Below are 15,148 nucleotides of genomic sequence, written 5' to 3'. Positions count from 1 at the left end.
ATCGTAAATTGTCATCATTTTTCAGCCTTGAAATATTACAACCACCGGTAATTTTAGCCGCATGCATAAAATACATTTGCACATTCTGTATTCAGTATGCATATTAGACTAAGAGCTAGTGAACGCCAGACCTATGTCATTTTATAAAAGCGAAAGTTTGTCAGCGTATGCTCCCAATATAGGATATAATGTTGGTGAATTATGAAGTTTGGGTCATCGTGACTTTGGCAGCTACCCTAAAAAAACTGTCTGGCAAGGAGTTGGAACTGTCAAAACTGACTGGCTGTTGGGGAAACTACTTCTAATTGTTGCCCAAATATTATATATAAAAATCAGATTTTCCTATATTGATCCTATAGAGATCCTATATTGGGAGCATACGCTGACAAACTTTCAGCTTTTATAAAATGACGTCTGGCGTTCACTAGCTCTTAGTCTATATGAATTATCGATGGTTATCACAATTTAATTGTCAATAGACTATTGTAACTGTACAGAAAGTAATACATCTCTAGCGCTTAAAATTAAAATATTTCTCAAAAAATGATTTGCGTTTGACATTTGATGAATTTAGCAAAAATATTTTTAATAGTCTTCAAGGCTAAACAAATTCAGTAATGGTTGTAATTTCAACATTATAAATGAGTTTCATGAATGAGCTGACTTGAAATGAGTTTGATCAAGTTTCAAAGCGTTTGAATACATCAAAACAAAATTATACACAGAACTATTTAACAGGGATTATTCTTGAATAATGAAAACTAATTGGGAAAACAATATCTGTTTAGCTAGAGTACGAAATATTTAAACCCATTAAAATCATGATCTAAACATGATTTGCTCGCTCAGCTTTAGAAAAAAATTGTTTTACTTGTTACATACAACTGATAATTCTCTGGTGACAGGTTATTATGATCACTTTTATCGGCTAATTAAAAGCTCTAAATAAGCTATTAACTTCAGTGTGTATTCTACAACTTTACAATTTTAAAAGTGCTCTCGTTTGTTTCAATTTTCAAAATATCAAAGTGCATTACGGTGTTATGACGTTATTTCATAAACGAAGACTGTTTGAGTAACTTAGTAGTTTCATACAATTGTACTAGATGGCGCTGTTTGTCTTTAGCACGCGATATTAAAGTTTTTTTTCCGATCAATATAGGTCTTGAGAAATATTTGTACTTAAGTTTTGCAAGGTTGAATAAACACCTCATTTCGTATTCGTTCGTTTTATTTTTGGGAGGACCTCAAGTAGGCGGTTCAAAGACACTAAACCCTGCCTCGCGAGCGATTTTCAATAAACCATCCGATAGTGACGTTAATGCCTGTTCATTTTAAAATATTGTCCTTGAAGGCTGTGGGAATCCCGGGAAATTGTGAGTTGAGCCCTGAAATTCAATAACGAAATAGATTTTTAGTTTGCTTAGAATATTATTAGAGTCTAAAGAGTTTTTCATACCTCAATGGACCTGTGGTGAACATTGGTAACCTCAATCGAATTAAGGATTTTTCCATCTTCCCAATGGCATAACAAATGGTCATTTATCGTGTATGTCGTATTGTTTTGAACCACCACAATATCTAAAATATTACTAATGAATCATAATTACCTAATTTATTGTACTCAGAAAGAGGTTACACCAATTTTTTGTCTACTAATCTAATAACCATTTCCTTATATTTAATCCGTGATTATGGCGTATAAAACTGTGACTTGTGTTATGGCGTATAAAAAGTAACATGGAAGAAATCCCGTACATAGTTGTTACCTAACAATTGTAAAAACACAAAGGCTGAGTTGCACCACCTAACTTTGACCGTAAATACGACGATAACCGGTGTTTTTTGTATGGAATTTGACAGATTTTTGACGTTTGTCAAAGTTAAAGTAAGATGGTGCAACCCAGCCAAAGACATAAATTTTATTCAAGAAATTATCGTAGGCTGTCATTATCAAAATCAAAATGTCTATTCTGTCATTATCAAAAATAGTGTCATCTTTATATTAAAGCAAGGTGAACTTTCACAGACTCATTATTGGGCACATATTTTAATTTTCAGTCTGGCGACGTTTTGAAAAGGTCGTAGACTTACAAAAGTTTCAATCACAGTTGTTATTCAAGACGCTTTGATGGTCCAAATTAATATAGGCGCCTTTAATGAGTGTCGTTCTTATAACTACTTGATATTTTCAGTGCTAATTAAATGAAGATCATGTTTCTCTTGAGATATTTAAAGGTTCAATAAACATTTTATTGGGTACCTTTGTACCGAGTGAATTACAAATCTAAGTATAATTTTCTCTCCGGTGAGCACATGATTCTGAAAATGCTAAGCAAAGGGTATGATATGAACCTTTTTCAACGTCAGCCGTGTATAAAACAGGCACCCCGCTGCCTTCCTCTGTACCTTTGTTTTAGGTAAGAGATATCTCGTTGACTTTCCAAGGACGAATCTTATACATAGATAGTGCAACCTACGACGAAAATATCACGAAATTCATGTTACGTTCGAGTAAATCTTTTTGGAGAGACTCATTGACACTACTTATAAGTTACACTTCAGTTCTGTATGAAGAAATTAGATAAACCTATCAATAACTCTCTATCATTGAGAACCTTAGATAACCTAAGCATAAAAATGTGAAGAAAACTTTCTGGCCTCTTGGTGTCTTTCCCAACACTTTTTAGAGTTCCAGAGTCTCTTGAAAGTAGGAGTAAACTGCTATTACTGTGCAGATCTGATCTGGCAGATCTGTTTCTACTTTACCCCATTATCTATGTTACAGTCAAACCTCGTAATCGGTAAAAACCACTTTTTACTGCTAAAATCAGTCAAAAGTAGTTTTAACGGATGCTCTTGGTTTTGACCAAGGGCGTTAGTCAAAACCACTTTTGATTGCAAAAAATCATTCAAAGTGCTTTCGCCTGATTTAAAATTTTACCACAACTAACCTCCTTTTAATTGTTTCAGCTGCGTCCGCGGAGACTACCTCAAGGTGTACTGGGAGGTGCAGGGCCCAGGGCCCCCTGGGGCCGTCAGCGAGCGCTCAGCGTGGGCCCGCGAGCTCTGCGGGGGCCGGGCCGACGCGCCGCCGGCCCTGTACTCCCCCGGGCCGGCCCTGGTCTTAGAGTTCCACACGGGGCCCAAGCAGAACAACGCCACTGGCTTCGTGGGGACGTATAGCTTTATTGATAGGCGTGAGTACTTAGTTATTAATACATATTTTTATGTATAAATGATGCGGATGCGAGCAGGACCGTTCATTGTGGAAAACCTTAGGGGAGGTCTTTGTCCAGCAGTGGACGTTCATTTGGCTGAAACAAACGACGTAGAAATGAAGAAATACAATAGAATTTATGCATACTTCTGCCAAGGACGACTGCAATAGCTTCCTTTGGAGTTTAGTTTTAAATAGAGTAAACGTAATCCTAGTTCCTACACACTACTTTAAAATTTGTCTTTAGACCCTATCTTCAACTGATTTTTTCCACATGCCATGTTTTGGTTAAAATTCTACTAAACATTATAATATTAAACCTAAGCTACGTGCATAAATTAAATCGTAGCTATCTGAAACCACCAATATTCATATCAAAACACATATTGTAACGTATAAGCACTTTCATAACAGATGAAACTCATATACCTACCTACCTACATCATTATGATTTTAGTACGAAGCCTAACATTAAACACTAACATTTACCCAACGCCAAAATTTCTAGGAAATGACGGCTATAAATTATAAAGGCCACGCTGAAGTGTAAAATGGTTTCGATTAAATCTACCGTTGGCGGTGAAATACCCTGAAATGTTCATGTAAACATGCAAGGCACAATATAATGGAAAAGAGAAGGCCTGATTCAAGCTCAGAAACTAACCTCTGAATGCTCATACCACTACTGCGGCCGCCCGCGACTTCGTACGCGTGGACTCCTTTTTACCCCCTCCAAAATCCCGTCTTAGTGATCATCTAGGTTCTAAAAGGAACCGCCATGCAAAATTTGAGACTCCTAGCACTTGTAGTTTCTCCTTGCAAAAACCAAATGAACTACGGCAAATCAATACAAAACGTACAAAAACAAATGAACAAAGAAAAAAATATAATAGGAAAGCAACAAATCGATATTTTAACAAGTGAGCATCGAAAAGGGCACGGTTCGCGTCGAACTTTTAGAACCAAAGTTCATTTGTTTTTTTATTTTATTTTCGTGTGTAATCTAATACTGGCACAATGGAATTCCTATGCCTATAAAAGTAGCTGTCCTACTGCTCTTTCTTATTTATGATGGTATACCTACAAGGTGGCATTGTTGGAGTTCGATAGACGGAAATTTAGCTTTAAGGCACAAACAGTCTAACTAAGCCATGCATGCATATGTTGTAGGCTTTGGGGGTTATTGATGATTTCAGCTTGAAATACCTTAAATATTACTTGGTATTTTAGATTAGATGCATATTTTATGGTAGGTAGGTATACTTATTTAAAAATACTAGTACTTATAAAATATGTTAACCCGTAGAAATCAATCAATATTTTGTATTAATTATTACTCTGTAACTATAAAAAAAAAATAAGCAAATTGGGTACCTTTCGATAGAAATCTTGTCGAGGAAAACTAACCAACGCGATGTAATGAATTTCTATGCCCGAAATTATATCTAACTATACGTAATTACCTACATGTAAAAAAATATCGCACAAAAATATATTCAGCAAACCCGAACGATTAAGCGATCAATTCGAATTGATATTCGAAAATCAGCCGACCGATTATTCAATGATAGACGCGTGCCAACAATAAAGCCAATAGTGGCCCACAATTCTACTAGCCTTACAATAAATCACGCATTAAACGTCCAATTCGCTGACAATGCGAAAACTCAGCCAACGGTTGCGTATTTGTCAAATATCAATGTTCGTTAGGGTGTCGAACTCCCCACGGTCTAATAAACCTGCTCTAAAACTTGACAGAGATTCGCTTTGTTAGCCGCTGGGACAGGGCTGGATTAAGGGCTTAACCGAGGCCTAAATTGAGACTACAGTCTAACAAACAGGGACTGGGCTGCTCATACTCCAGTGTTATATCGAGTTAATTTTAGCCGCAAGTTTAGTTAGTTGTTCGTCTTTTCGTATCACAACCTGTTATTTTGGGTTAAATATAATTTGCTATAAATTATATTTATTTTAGCATAATTTTTAGTAGATTCTGGTTGGAAACGGTGTTAAAAAGTAAAAATAAGAAACATAACAATGATTATTATTACTAATACTACTAGGAAGGAATATAAAACGCTATAAAATCAAATGACACATCCACTCAAAACCCAAATATCCAGCGATATGGTTATAAATTACGCCTCAATTGTAATTGACTCTGCCTAAGTTCGAGCCTGCGCAATATTTCACGTGCTGACACACGCTTGGCCCAGTCCCTTGTCCAATCGCACGTAAGCTGATGAGACGAGGATTACACTTATGCGCGTTGTCATCTCGACCATTCGCCGACATTCGCAATGTTCGATTGAATCGACAATCAACTCTATGTCGTTTGACTTTATGCCTCTTTGGTTTCTATGGCAGGTGCAATGCTACATAACAGTGGATTGTCCAGTGTTATTGTTGAAATATGAACGCAGCCCTAAATTTGTTTCTTAAGTTGACACTAGGTGTCGCCACCTTTTTTTTCTCTCTGAAATACACGCCGCCATTGCTCGTAACGCTCCGTCTTTTATTCATAAATTCCCTATAATTAGTATCAGTTTAGCTCCTAATTAATACTTAAATAACTAGTTTTCATCAGGTTATGGGCCCAGACGCCCGGCTAACTAGGCTCGGTTAGGGAAAGTTGTAGTTTATCCGCGAAAAGTAATTTGAGGTTATAACCACCACAAATCCGACTCGGTCGCATATTTTAGGAGTTTTCAGGGATATTTTTTCAGCAAATGCTAATTATACATTAGCCATAAATAATGGCATCGAATGGAAATTTGATTAACATTGAAAAACTCAAAGGCCGTGACAATTATGGCACGTGGAGTTTTGCCGTGAAGACTTACCTAGAACATGAGGATCTCTGGAAATGCGTAGAGCACGATGACGAAACCGCCTTCACTAAGAGCGATGACACAAAAGCCAGGACGAAAATTATACTATTGGTGGATCCTATCAATTACATTCACATCCAAGAGGCAAAAAGTTCCAAAGAGGTATGGAATAACCTTCGCAAGGCTTTTGATGACTCAGGCTTGACACGGAAGGTAGGCTTACTACGAGAGCTAATTACTACAGATCTAGAAGGCTGTGGAAGTGTAGAAAATTATGTGAATAAAGTTATTACTTGTGCACACAAGCTTAGAAACATTGGGTTTCATGTTGATGACGAGTGGCTGGGTACGCTCCTCCTCGCAGGGCTGCCAGAATCCTACAAGCCGATGATAATGGCAATGGAAAGCTCAGGTGTGACTATAAGTACAGATTTGGTGAAAACAAAAATTCTTCAGGATGTCAAAAATGAAAATGACTCGGCAGCTTTTTATTCAAATTACCACAGAAATTATGCAAAGGACAACAAGCCTTCAGGCAGAGGCCCTAGGTGTTTTAAATGCAATAAATGGAATGGGCATATTGGTAAATTTTGCCGCACAAATCGAAGCTCGAGTCAAAGTTCTAATTCTAATGAACAGAGTGACAGGTCTGATGGGACCTCAGGATTTGTGGCTGCATTCCCTGCTTCTCCAGCACTGGAAAAGAACTGCTGGTACCTCGACTCAGGTGCTGGAATGCATATGACTAACAATAAAAACTTGATGTATGATTTTGAACCTGCTTCAATCAAGAATATTACTGTTGCTGATAGTAAAACATTACCTGTCAGGGGCTGTGGCAAAGTAAATATACAAAGCTATGATGGAGAGAACAAGAGATTTATTGGCACTGTACAGGTAAAAAATGTTCTGTATGTTCCAGATTTGGCAGTGAACTTGCTATCAATACATCAAATCACCAAGAATAATTGTGAAGTAAAATTTGATGAAAATTGCTGTAGAATATATCAAAACTCAAAGTTAGTCATGACAGGTTATGTGCAAAACAGTTTATATTTGATACACGGTGAGACATTTGCACTATTATCCACAGCTCATCTTTGGCATCAAAGAATGGGTCATCTAAACTTCCAGAATCTACAGAAACTTAATGAGTCTGCTGAAGGAATAGACATGAAAATCAATCAAGAGAACAATATGTCATGCAATACTTGTCTACAAGGAAAACAAACTAGACAACCGTTCAATAATGTTGGCACAAGGGCTTCTGGTCTTCTAGAGATAATACATTCAGATGTATGTGGCCCAATGGAAGAAAAGTCAATCGGCGGTGCCAGATATTATGTATCATTTATCGATGACTATTCAAGAAAGGTATTTGTTTACTTTATGTCTTCCAAGTCACAAGTTTTTGACTGCTTTAAAGAGTTTAAGAAACTCGTTGAAAATCAATTACAGGCCAAAATAAAGATATTACGAAGTGACAACGGCAAAGAATATGTCAATGAATCATTTGATAGATTCTGTAAAGAGTCTGGGATCAAACGACAGTTCACTGTACCCTATTCACCAGAGCAAAATGGTATGAGTGAGCGGATGAATCGCACTCTGGTTGAACGTACTAAATGTATGCTTATTGATGCCAAGTTGCCGAATAAATTTTGGGCAGAAGCTGTTTCCACAGCAGCTTATGTGATAAATCGCTCACCTACAAAATCCATAGATTATAAAACACCTGAGGAAATGTGGGAAGGCTCGAAGCCTAATCTGCACCACTTGAGAATTTTCGGCTGTCCGGCTATGATGCATGTACCTAAAGAGAAGAGACTGAAATGGGATTGCAAATCTAAAGAACTCATATTTGTTGGATATTGTCCAGAATCTAAAGGATACAGACTGTTTGATAAGGAAGAGGGAAAAATAATTCGCAGTAGAGATGTTGTATTCTTGGATGAAGTTGTAAGAAAGGATTTTGCTCTGATGCCGTTTAAAAATTCTTCAAATGAAGAAGAAAACAATGAAACTATAAATGAGACCATTGATAGTGAAGCAAGTTCATATGAAAGTATCAGCACAGTCAAGGGGGATGATAGTCTACCAATATTTGAAGATGACATTAATGATGAAGACTACATTCCTGAACGCAACGTCCACCTGAGCCCACCAACTTCTACAACTCATAATCTGAGACCCAGAAAGAATGGCACAATACCTACCTACCTGTGTAGTAGTAACTTGCTACATGATCCTCAGACTGTAAAGGAAGCCTTGCATGGTGAAAATGCACAAGAGTGGAAAAACGCAATGGACTGTGAATATAACTCACTAATGGAGAATGAAACTTGGACCCTCTCTGAGCTCCCTCCTGGTAAGAAGCCAATTCCATGTAAATGGGTTTTTAAAACCAAACTAGATGCCAACGGAAACATTGCTAAACATAAAGCAAGATTAGTCATAAAAGGATATAAACAAGTTTATGGCATTGATTACACTGACGTTTATGCACCTGTAGTACGTCTTACTTCTATCAGATACCTACTTGGAATGGCAGCTAAACTTCAACTGCAGATTGAGCAACTGGACGCTATCACAGCCTTCCTGCAAGGTGATATAGATGTAGAGTTGTACATGACACAACCACCATACTATGAAAATGGAGAAAACCATGTCTGCAAACTGAATAAAAGTATATATGGCCTGAAACAAGCAAGCAGAACATGGAATCTAAAATTAGATAGCTTTCTGTATCAAGTTGGTTTTCAGAAATCACAACTGGATCCATGTGTGTATTACATGCATAGTGAAGGAAACACATTGTACTTAACTCTCTATGTCGATGACCTGCTCATGTTCTATAACAATGTAGAGTTTGCAAACAATATCAAGAGGAAAATAATACAAGAGTTTAAAATGAAGGAGTTGGGAAAAGCTAATCATTACATTGGAATACGGATTACATATGACAACAATGGAATTTATATAGATCAAACAAAATACATAGAGAGTAGTACATTGGAACGATTTGGTATGGAAAATTGCAAGTCAGTGGGAACACCGATGGAAACAGATATTAAGTTTTCTCAATCCTCGGACAAGAACAATGTATTGAGTGAAATTCCTTATCAAGAAGCAATAGGTTGCTTACTGTATATCTCACAAGGCACACGTCCAGATATCTGCTATGCAGTGAATACACTCAGTCGTTATAATAAAACTCCAACTTTAGAACACTGGACTGCTGTCAAAAGGATTTTTAGATATCTACAGGGGACTAAAAATCTTCAGATATTATACAAGAGCAATGTAGATCATGAAATTACAGGATTCTGCGACTCTGATTGGGCATCGTGTACTGAAGAAAGAAAGTCCTGTACGGGATATGTTTTTATGTTCCAAGGTGGTGCCATATCATGGAACTCTAAAAGGCAACAAACCATCGCACTATCGACAACTGAAGCCGAATATATGGCAATCTCGGCAGCTACTCAAGAAGCTCTATGGCTGAGACAGTTACGTTGTGAATTGTGGCCCTCACCCAAGGCCACTATTATAACTTTGTTTTGTGATAATCAAAGTGCTATTAAACTTACAGGTAACTCTGCTTATCACGCTAGAAGCAAGCACATTGACGTTCGTCACCACTACATTCGTGACAAGGTCAAGACTGGTGACATCCACATCGAGTACATCCCTACCGGCTCGATGCTTGCTGACTGCCTGACCAAAGCCCTGGCGAAACCAAAGCATCACCAGTTCCTGATTGGCATGGGTCTACGTTCAAAGGGGGATGTTGAAATATGAACGCAGCCCTAAATTTGTTTCTTAAGTTGACACTAGGTGTCGCCACCTTTTTTTTCTCTCTGAAATACACGCCGCCATTGCTCGTAACGCTCCGTCTTTTATTCATAAATTCCCTATAATTAGTATCAGTTTAGCTCCTAATTAATACTTAAATAACTAGTTTTCATCAGTTATCAATCAATAGATTCATATAAAGTTTTTTATCTTTGCAGTATCCATCCATAGTGAGAATTAAAAATTAAACAGCAATATTATTTCAGTAAGAAGAGATAAGTAAGGGTAGTATAACTCCTCGCAGTTTGAAAATGAAGCGATATAATTACACAGGAAACATTTTAGTGAACATAATGGAGTTTTTCAACTGTTGCTTAATAATAATTAGCAGTTGTGAAACAAACAGAAACATTTTGTTTTAGTTTATTCAACTGCACCAAACTTTGTTTCAGCCTCTAAATATTAACAAAACATGGCAAGCTCCAACCAAAGTTGTCTTGCTACAAGTGCATTATCTATACCTATTATTTTGATTGTAATACTATTATTACCACTATTTAACATCAAGTTAGTGTGTCAACTACGATTTTGTGTAGTTAACAAATGTTCTTATTCTTAAATTAATTCGATTACCGCGGCAAGTCCCTTGTTCCAATTAGTCTCAAAATAATTATGGTGGCAATCAGGTACCTACTTACTTATAGGTTCCACCCATCATTCTACTGTCTATTAAGGGGAAAAAAATAACCCTTTAGGGTAGGCTAAAGCTAGGTTACACCATTGACTAACTTTAAACGTTAATCATCTAGCGAGCTTAGTTAGGAGACGGCTAAATATTTTTGTTGTACCTAACAATAATGATCTAGGAAATGAACATTCCAAATTTTCTTTTCTAATTTAGTATTTGTAACTTAACTCGATCACAAACTCTTTGTCAAAAAAGCCGGCAGTCTAATCTATTAAATACAACATCAATCACCTCCAAATTGACACCTCATCCATTCCGCTATAGTTGTGTGAATTATTTCATTACTGAAGCACTAGATATAATGGCCAGTTAATACGGCTATCATTTCTCGTTATGTTTATGATTATTGGCTCATTTGGGATTGAGTATAATTTATACGTAAGACCTTAATAGCTTGCTAACAGCTACAATAAATAATATTCAAGCAGCTGTCAAAATCACGCAGTAAAATCAGTTCTAAAATCAAAAATAATTTATAAAAACAATTGAACATCAAACATTTTCAGTTTTCTAAAATTAAATTCTAATTCTATTATTACAAGTGCATAGTTCAAATTGCCACAAGTATTCTACTGCACAGTGTATTGCAGTAAAATTGTTCTATTGAGCATTTTTTCCACAATTTTGCTATTGAATTGCGAAAACAAAAGGCGAAAGCCCTAAAAATCCCGGCATTGTCTGGATCTGTGCTAAGATTTCCTCTTTGAATAGAATAAAACGTCATGAATAATAAATCTTGTCAATTCAACGTTTAAAGCCAAAGACCTGCCCTAAGATACATATTTTAACTCGAAAATAGGGATGTAAACATCCTGGTTTTTAATTTTTGTATTTATTGAGTTATCCAAGCAAGGTTTACAAAGCAGTGCAAACGGTAGAGAGAGCTTACTAAGGCTGGTTTGCACCTTAACTTTAACAAAAGTCAAAATTCTGTCAAACTCCACACAAAAAACACCGGTTATGTTAAAGTCAATAAGGTGGTGCAGTTCGTTCAGCCTGAGAAAAACACTTCACTGGTTTCTTGGTGACCAAGGTCTTGAACGAATTCCCGAAATTAAAAAGATAAATAAGTACCAAGAAACAAATAAGCGTCATAAAAGTTATCGTTAATAATTTATAAGATAAGAAGAAAGATAATGAAATCAAAATACAATGTTTCGCAGTAGACGATCGTTGCTTTTATCTGTTTGAGGAATTTTTATCTAAATAATAGTTAGTTTAATAACAACTTTTATTTTCTACATAAACCTATCAAGCTATCAAGATTTATGTAAAACTAATTGACCCGGTAAATTTCGTACCGCCTAAGTTCATCAAAATTATTTCAGGATTCTAATAGTGAATGAATTTTTCAAATCTGTCCAGTACCTACTTTCGGAGCCTGTTCAATACAACCAATCAAATCTTCGTCTAATATTAGTTTAAAGTGTTTTTCTACCAATTTTCTTATCAATCAATCAACGTGTAACTAATATTTACCGTCATGTCACATCCCTTCCCTCAAATGTTATCTGTGTCTCAAATGCTGGATAACTCATTCATAGCCCAGTTAATGACATGATCAACAGCTTGAGACATTCATGACAGAATTGAAATTGAGCGTGCTAATCCAGGGGCTTTGGGCGAGCGTGTGTGAGGAGACGTTTCTGAAACTGGGTTGAATATTTAACAATTGTGATAGATACTCGTATGTCGAAAATGATTCCTATTTAATTGGTAGATATGCATTTTGCAGATGATGTCCGATTTTAGCTTGGTCCATTGGCCAAGTCGCTGGATTGTATATTTAAATATTTTTTCTCCCAACAACTGGGCCCACTCTAACGCCCGTATTCACAAACGATGCTTGCTTAAGTGAAGCAGCAATTGGAACGCGTTCACGCGCACTGTGAGACCTCATAGTAATGTTAGTGAATACGGACGTATGATTCTAGAGTAGATTTTATCGCCTTATTTCATAATCACATCGGTCAATCCTCTGTTTTTCATTCAGCTACTAACTACTACTATCTTTTGGAGAGTCGCGACTCTTCAAGTGTAGTGTAGAATACCCTCAGCTAGGTGGAGTGATGACTTATGAAAAGACGCTAGTAGCGATAAGCCGAAGATAAGTAGGGTATTATGACGAGTATTGGGAGAGTCCTATGTCCATAAGTAAACTGCTATAGATTGGGTGATAATGATATGAGTAAGTAGCGTTTAGCTTTAAAATTAGCTAGTAGTTATAATAGCTCCTTTTAATTTTCAATATTGTACCTATTACTTAAAATACAATACTAAAAGTATCGTAATGTAATGTACTATTACCAGTTGTTACATACGATTTGAGGTGTAAAATCGACACGCTGCCACATCTGTTTCCGCGCTAACTGAATAACTTAGCAAGTTTAAACAGCATTAACATGCATTCGACGCGTGCATCGCATTATCCAGAGTGCTAAGTAAATGTTACAAAGCTTTTATCTAGCTCGACACTTCCCATTCGTTTAAGGACACTTTTATAGTTCGTGTTTCACGTTGTTATTGAAAAAGGTCTCTTGGCATAAAGCACTTTTTATGAGTTGTCAAAATCGCCAAGTCTATTGAGTATACTATAAAATAGGTAGTACTTTTATTTGTTGCCAAAATTTAAAACGTGATTTCGCTATTGATTTTGTGACGTCACATAATATAAATAATTGATTTTCTCTTTATTAATTTCAAAGCAACATAATATCAAATTTTATAGTCATCTATGTTTAATTGAAAAAAAGCATAATACGTTACAATGATAGAAAATAAAAATTACTAAAAACTTATCAAAAATGCAGTCAATGTTTTTTACTATTATCACAGAATACAGAATAGTAGCAACTATTATACAAACTATGGTTAATTTACGGCTAGGTAATTGGTGTGATAGTTCAACATTTTATTATTTATTTAATCGGCAAATTACTTTGATTCTAGCAACACGCGTTGTGTTATATTGTTCGCGGTAAATACGCCCGGACCGATAGGTAACTTTAATCAACTTACGTTACTCGTAACTTAAGCTTGATGCACACCGAGCGCGTCATGAAATTTCAGGAAGAAGGCTGATTCTGGACATGGAATTAAAAAGGAAAATAATAATGTCACATTATGTTAATTCACACCAGTGCCATCATTTCTTTCTTGATAAACACTGATTGCATATAGCGGACTTTTGTTCTACGTAGTACTTCTGGACACATTCCTAAAATCGCATAAGCATAAGATGCAAGTATGTTATTACTTACTCCGAAAAAGCTTTCTGCCTTCATCTAGGCCTAATTTTTAGACAGTAGGTAAAACTTGAAGTCAAAGAATAGATACATAAAAATTGATGGTTCTTACTGCTACAAGTAGAATAAAACATGAATTAAATACATTACGCATTTACAATATAATACTATCTCCGCGGCGTTACTTTGATTTGTTCTTTTAAAAACATAATTATCTATATAAATAAAAATGAATTGATGTTCGTTAGTCTGATTAAAACTCGAGAACGGCTGAGCTGATTGAGCTGATTTTGGTTTTAAAATGTTTGTCCTAGTCCAGGGTAGGTCTAAACGGTGAGCAAATAAGTTTTTCTGTGACAGTCAAAATTCCACGCGGGCGAAGCCGCGGGCGGAAAGCTACTTTTTAATATTTTTGCGCCCTATGTGCCCCAGCCTTCCCATCCTTCAGTCCCAGCACTTTTGTTGGTTCTTGCCCGAGTTCGCCAACTTTTCAATTCGTTCCGTTAATGAGTTGACTCCATCCCGGCACGCGGTTCGTTTTCAAATTCCAAACATTATGTAGTTTGCTCCTTAGTGTTTATAACAAGGAAATTACGCGTAAGTATGCTGTTAGGAAATTGTTCGTAATTATTTCGTTGTTTATCTCTGAAGAAATGCTGGCATCAACCAAGTTTGATTCTTAGTGAAGTTGGCAGCGGTAATTTCACAGTGATTTCATTTATGTTATGCTGTGTTTGGTAAACAACGCGTCATGTCACCTTTGTTTTTAGTAAGTTTTAGGTGCAATTAACTGAAAAAGGCAACACAAGATTAATAAAATTAACTTCACCATAGTTAAGGAGATACTAAAAATAGGAAAACTAGAAATCTCAGAGAACCTGCACACACGGAATGCATGAGACTTTTTAGTTGCATTAACTAAAAGTTAAATTAGTAAGCCATTATTAAACCATTAATTGGAACCCACCCCGGTGGTTCACTGCCTATGCAATATTACATAGCACTATAGGAATAAGCACTAAAAGATTTCCTAAATTGGTTATGAATGAGTAATATACATTGTTAGTATCTTTACTCTACATAGTAAATACTAACTATCGAGGTAACAAAATGTAAATTAGTCTCATATCCAGAGACAGAGAACAACTATCTTTATTAACAGCAACTACATCCCTAAAGTAACAAAACGTTAGTTCTAGTCCAATTTGCCCAAACTGCTGTATAATGAGATGCAAAACTCCATAGATACTATCGCAGCACGTCACTATTCCACCGGAGTTTATCATATTGTGTCCGCTGTACAATAGAA

The 15,148-nt window shown here is 36.2% G+C and overlaps 1 protein-coding gene across 1 annotated transcript in view; it reads left to right on the top strand.

The window, feature by feature from the left end:
- The first annotated feature begins 3,101 nt into the window (after nucleotides 1–3,101).
- Nucleotides 3,102–15,148, top strand: part of LOC135076834 (suppressor of lurcher protein 1) — a 181,677-nt gene continuing 169,630 nt past the window's right edge. Inside the window, exon 1 of the mRNA XM_063971304.1 lies at nucleotides 3,102–3,200. The gene's annotated coding sequence lies outside the window, so the exon portion shown is untranslated. The remainder of the gene's footprint in view (nucleotides 3,201–15,148) is intronic.

The sequence above is a fragment of the Ostrinia nubilalis genome, chromosome 12 (assembly GCF_963855985.1).
Source record: "Ostrinia nubilalis chromosome 12, ilOstNubi1.1, whole genome shotgun sequence".
NCBI classification, from domain to species: domain Eukaryota; kingdom Metazoa; phylum Arthropoda; class Insecta; order Lepidoptera; family Crambidae; genus Ostrinia; species Ostrinia nubilalis.
This window is presented reverse-complemented; position numbering and strand designations above follow the sequence as displayed.